This window comes from Typopeltis vanoorti, chromosome 3 (genome assembly GCF_054136105.1).
Source record: "Typopeltis vanoorti isolate ZY-2024b chromosome 3, IOZ_Tvanoo_1.0, whole genome shotgun sequence".
NCBI lineage: Eukaryota > Metazoa > Arthropoda > Arachnida > Uropygi > Thelyphonidae > Typopeltis > Typopeltis vanoorti.
Window position 1 is genome coordinate 128,591,096 of NC_143551.1, and position 6,963 is coordinate 128,598,058.

A 6,963-nucleotide genomic window follows, 5' to 3' on the forward strand; every position below is an offset into this window, starting at 1 on the left:
TTCAATTGTTTACTATAATTAAACAGCAAGTTCCTTTGCCAATAGATAATAACTCAGATATGATCAAATAGCCAATATGACTCAGATGTTTCTTTTACGGTTTTGTAGATTTTTTATACTAGATATAATATTGCTGCAGTCTTTATGTGAATTTGTGCATACTACATATTGAATATGTATATTAAAACTTATGATTTGAGCTAATGCACAAGAACAACTGAAGTGGGGGGGGGGAACCGCTCACCATACTAAACTTTCTGGACTTTCTAATGGATATCCATTAGAATAGCATTGTGCTTATGGGGATTTTGTTGGGACTTTTCAGTAGTTTATTATAGTGAGAGGGTCTATAGACAGTACTGCATATAAGTGCAAATAAACTGCAGGCATTCATAAATCCAAAAATGCTTCTGCAGACATTTCTCTTTATCTCTCTCTCTCTCGTGCACACACACACACTGGGTGATTAAAATTAAAGTATCCCTGTTTAAGGCCTTGTGGAATGCACCTAGTGATTCTAATGCTGCAGAACTTTGCAGGAATACATTGTACATCATGAAGTCATATTTATGCCAGCCTGGTTGGCTGAGTGGTTAGCATATCTGCTCTCCAGCCAAAAGGCTGATCGAATCCTGTTGTGGGCATGGATACTAGTGGTGGTAGTGGGCAGAAGATGATGTGATTCACTGTAGTTGGTGGATTGAGTGGTGGAGACAGAGTTGTAGAGTAAGTACCCTCCCTTGATGAGGCCCTGGAGGTGTCACATAATATCTCTGAGGGGGGTGGTAGTTCCAAAATTCACCACCAGTGGTGTTGTATGACATACCAAATGTAGATGTAGTAATTTTTCTGTGTATGTAAGAAGACAAGTGACACAAGCATAAATAACACATTTTTATTCACTTCTTGAGCTATACTGTTCAATGTGCTGCCCCAGTATGCCACAAATTACATCCTTGTACAGTGTGTTCAATGGCAGAATACAGCTCCTTGGGACTCATTTACACACATGCTGTGTTATGTTGACTTTCAGTGCTGGCAAGTTATTAGGATGCTCCCAATAAACCCTGTTTTTGAGAAATTCTCAGAGGATCAGATCAGGTGCCATACGGCTGATCACTTTCTGGTGTTTGTGAAATGTTCCTGTATAGATTGACTGTTATGTGGAGGGAACTACATCCTGCATGAAAATGACTTATGCACTGCTGTATCTGTGGCACAACAAAATTGTTTATCACATTGCTATACCTCTCAGCAGTAACCGAGCAGGTCTCTTGACCCTACTGGCAAATGTCCTCAAAGAAGAATGGTATGATAAACAAAGCTGTAAACCCACACCAGACAGTAACTTTGGGTGAATGCAAAGGAATTTATTAGATTACGTGTGGGTTTTTGCATAGCCCATATCCAGGAATTTTGGGTATTCAGGTGAAAGTGAGCCTCATCGCTCCACAAAATCACCCACAGCTATGCAGCATCCAACTCCACTTAAGCAAGGAATATTATTGCAAATGTCAGTTGACTTTCAAAGTCCTGCAGGTCTAACTCCTGTTTCAGGATTATCTTGAATGCATTAGAAATGCAGAATCTTCCATAGAACTTTCCAGACAGTTGCACAAAACACATCTATGTGTCTTGATAAAGCATGTGCAGTAGGAACCAATACTGTTATTCTTGGCCTGCTTCACAATGGCAGTAGCAACTTCATTCACTTGTTTTGAACTGATTGGTTTGTGACCTCTGCCAGGTCTAACTCCCAATGATCTCATTTCTTCAAAACGACTAATCATTCATCACAGAGCACATGGAGATAAATCTTATCAACATTTGTTCAGGCAATGAAATAAGGAATCCAGCAACAGCATTGCAGTTGTTTAGGTAGTATAGCCTCATGAGCAAAATAGTTGGGACAAGGTGGATGGTATTAACAACTAGAATACAATGTAAACACCAAATGCAAATTCCATGCATTTGGTATTTTACAACTAATTTCTCTCTCTAGATATCGCTTCCGTGTGATGCACAATGTATTCCTGCAAAGTTTCGTAGCATTTTGATCACAGGATGGCACTTCACAAGGCCTTAAACAGGGATACTTTAATTTTGATCACCCTAGAAAGTTTAATCTTCCAGAATATTATTTTGTTATTCTGAATGAGCTTCTCTTGATGTAAGGGACATATATATAATGAACAATATTCACAGATTTCTCCAAATTGGGATAAACGGAGAAAATTTCCTCTTTTAAAACAGTCTTTCAAACTAGTTTGCATTTATGAGGAAGAACTTTTTTTTTTCAATTGCCTCTATCTACAATTGATGTGAAGGAGAGCAGTTTGCAAAACCTACCTGCTTATTTACTGGAATTGGATATAATTTTCATTTATGTAATCATCATGTTAACCTGTGGATTTACCTTTCTGGCAAAAATAAAGTTCACAGTTGCAAGGAATCAGACAGATAGCTTTAAGGAATAACAAATCCAACTTCTTTAATAGAAGGTAAAACAGAATCCAGTTTATAAATTGGATAGAAAGCAGACCGTAGCTTAATCTTCCAGAATATTATTTTGTTATTCTGCCTGAGATTCTCTTGATGTAAGGGACATTTCTCCAATAAATCTTACTATTTTATGGTGAGCATTTCTATCCTTTAATGAGTTGCTCAACTAGTTGTATATCATATACATTACGTCATATGCATTAACATATTTTTTTCATGTAGTGGATATTCAAACTACTGGATCAAATCATAAAAGGATATGAACTCTCAGCTTAACCTAGCAAAACATATTGCAAAGTTATGATTCTTTGCGTGATTTTTCATATGGGTAAAAAAAAAAAACTAGATATATTCAATATATTCTTCCCTTCTTATTTCTGTAGAATAGCTTTTATCCATAATATTCAAATTGCATAAGCACAGAATCTATAGACTTTTGTAAAAAGATTATAGGTGAACCTTTCCTTGTAGATGGATGGATGGAAGGATTGATGTATAGGGCCACAAAGTCTCATTACCCCCTTTAATGTGTTATTGTCACTTGTTGGATGCATGATAGGAATAATGCAAAAATGTTGAAATACCTACCTAAAGTTGCATCAATATTATCCTATGTTTGTTAAAGAATTATCTAACATTGACTTATTTTATTATCATCATGGACAACTCCAAGGAGTCCTTAGACTCATCGAGGGAGGCCCTAAACATCATGTCCATCACAACTATTCGACATTCACGCAATATCTATCATACTTTGCCTTGAACTCATTCACTGTCATAGCACCCACAACAGACTCTGGCAGCTTATTCCACTGATTCACAATTCTAAAAGTAAAAAATCCAGCTCTAACACCCTTACTAACCACACTCTTGCCCAGCTTCCATGGATGTTCCCTAGCCCTCCAACCACCAATCCTGTTCTCAAAAATATCCTCTGAATTAATCCTATAGAAACCCTTCAGCAATTTGAATGTCTCAATCATATCTCCACTTTTCTGCAACCCACAAATCTTCAACCTATTTTTCATAAGGTTCATTCCATAGACCTGCTATCATCTTGGTCACTGGCCTCTGGATCCTCTCAACCTCCTCCCCATCAAGAAGAAACCTAGGTGACCAAATCTGGGCACAGTAGTCAAGATGGGATCTTATCAAGGCCCGATACAGAGGAACAATAACTTGTTTATCTCTGCTCGTTAGAGTATTCTTCAGCATCCAAGTGATTTGATGAGCTGATTTAGCCACTTTTGTAATGTGCCCTCTAAACTTCAATTCCCTATCCACCAACACTCCCAAGTCCCTGGCCTCATCAATCTCCTGGCGTACAGTTCCACCAATGTGATATATTTCTGTTAATCTTTTCACCCCAAAATGCATAACCTTACATTTTGCCACATTAAATTGACATCCATTCTCCTTAGCCCAGACCTCCAATCTATCCAAATCATCCTGCATTCACTATTGCCCTACCCAACTTTGCATCATCAGCAAACAAATGAACCATTCCTCTCAGATCCTTCCCTATATTGTTAATGAACAAATTAAACAGCAGTGGTCCAAGCACAGCCCTGCAGCACACCACTAGTCACAGGCCGTCTTTTGGACTCTACTCCTGAGTAAACTACTCTCTAGTATCTCTCCATCAACCACCCTCCAATCCATCTCACCAACCCTATATCCATTCCCATATGGTATCCTGTCAAAGGCCTTAGCCAGGTCCAGCAGTATCACTGTAAACCCATTACCCTTATCCAGTTCAGCCATCACTGTGTTATAAAACCTGAGCAAGTTACTGAGGCATGATCTACCCTTCACAAAACTATGCTGTCCCCCATAGTATCTCATTTTCATCAATCCATTCCTGTATTTTTCCCTTGACTACTTTCTCCAAGACCTTGACAACGACTCTTGATATGCTGATCGGTCGGTAATTTGCAACAGTAGTCTTGGATCCTACTTTATGCAGTGGAACTATTTTTCCCCTCTTTCCATCCCTTCAGGACTAAACCAGACCCAAGACTCAGATTAAACAATATGGTCAAGGGCACTGACAATTCTTTAGCTGCTTCACGTAAGACCCGTGCTGGTATACCATCCAATCCCACAGATGTATTCACATTAAGGTTCTGTAATAGACTATTCACCTCCACTTCATTCACCACGATTACCCTATAAACTAATGGTTCCTGCATTCCTTCGATGTCACCACCTGGATGATGTACTCTTGCAAAGTGCTCACTCAGTAATTCCACTATATTGACTGATTCAGTGACCTCCCTACCATTGGCATTTCTTAAAATCATTCTGCAGTGTACAGTTTTTCTTTTACTTGCAGCATATTGAAAGAACTGTTTGGGATTCTCTTTGGCTTGCATGGCTAATTTCCTTTTATAATCCGCTTTTGCTTTTCTTACCACATTCGTTACCCTTCTGGCCTGCGCTTTATATCGTTCATGTGCCTGCAGTTCACCATTCTCCTTAAATTCTCTCCACAGTTGTTTCTTTTTTTGCAGCTCAAGCTTAATGGTGTTATTCATCCATTTAACCCCTACTTGTTTTACTATTCAGACCCTAGGTATACAATCAGCCATAACCTCCTGTAAATGCTCCTTGACCGCTTCCCATGCTCTATCGACATCCAGCCCTTGCAGTTTTACATGGCATGGCACTAAACCAAGCAATCTCTTAAGCTTGTCATACTTGCCAGCATGGTAATTCCACATATACCGTCTTAATCGAAAATTTCACCCATTTTGCCACCTCCCAGATCAAGACCCTATGATCACTCTCACCAATAGGTGGCAACATGGTCATATTCATTAGTCAAATTCTCAGATGCTATTACTAGGTCAAGCACTCTCGAATCCCTAGTATTTTCCATTATATGCTGTCTCAGATAGTTATCCCTTACTAACTGAATAAAATCCAGTTCCTTCCTCACATGTGTCCTCTCCTCCTTCCAATCGATGTTACCATAGTTGAAATCCCCCATAATAATTACCCTCCTTCCACTCATTTCATCAATTTGTTTATGCATACTATCTCCACCATCTATTCCAGGTCTATAGCAGCACTCAATTGTACATTTTGTTCCGTTAGTCTCAATCACACACCAAATAGCCTCAAATGAGCTCTTTTCACTATCCTGCAACTTCTATTCTCCTTGGCTGCAGTTCATCAGGTATCATCAAAAACACTTCCCCCCCCCCCCCCCATTTTATTCTCTCTGTCCCCTCCTGAACACACTATACCCTACACATTCTATCCCACTAACTATATCATCTTCTGTCAGCCATGTTTCACTAATGCCAATAACCTGTGGCCAGGAAGAGCCGACTAAGGCCAAAAATTCTTCCTTCTTGTTCCTAATACTCCTGGTATTAGTATACACGAAATGCAGAGGTCCATTTGTCCCACCCCATCTTGATGCATTATACTAACTATCCCACCTTTCACTCTCTGCTTTAGCACTGTAATACTCTCACTTACATCCTTAATTTTTGCACCCGGTAAGTACGATTTAGTCAAACTCTCAAATTTTAGAGGAAAGAACATTTTCCAGATTACTTCAAGCTTTTAACACAATTTTAAAGTGTGGTAAAGTCATTTTTAGTGATGAATACGCCACAAATCCCAGTAATCAGTCATGAAATGTATTTTTGGTCAGAGGGATAAACTTTACAAAGAATTAGAACAACATGCCAAATGATTTGTATTTATCAACTTCACTTAGGAATGTAATAGGCCTTTGTGGCCACCAATATGAACTTCTTGATTAAAATGACAATAGAACATAATTAGATGTGGCAGCTGGAGTATCTTCCAGATACCTTTTTTTTTTTTTTTGTTGTTGTTTTTATATTTGGAATCAAGGTGAACAGTGAAAAGTCATTTTAGAACAACCTCAACAGAGATATAGAAAAAAAAAAAAAAAAGAGGTGGTATTCCATCCTTCCTTTCATGTTAGGCTCAAAGTCTGTCATGGCCAAGTATCTTGATTCTTAGAAACCTGATTACTACTTATGATAGAGAAGTTAATATATCTATAATGTCATTGTCTGCTAAAACTATAAATTTTGTGTGTTCTTTGGGAAGGTTTGCCTGTTTAACTAACTAACTCACCTTTGGCTAAAAGTGAGCGTGGATAAAGGTACTTCATGTCCTAGACAGGATTTGAATCCAGGTCATTCCAGTCAAAGGGCATTACAAAAACTGACTGAGCTTCAGAGACTCTGAAAAGAAGTGGTACTAACAGAAAATTTACAATAATACTATGTTGACATAACTGGTGACAGTGAGACTAAGAAGTTTGAAACAAGTAAGATACCTCTAAATAAAAATGTATATCCTGACAGTGGGATCAGCTATAGCACTCAATTTCTGGAATGGTAATCTATTTGAAGAAAAACAATGAACAAATTAAAAAAAAAAAAAAAAATTGGAAAATGAAACATTCATGCT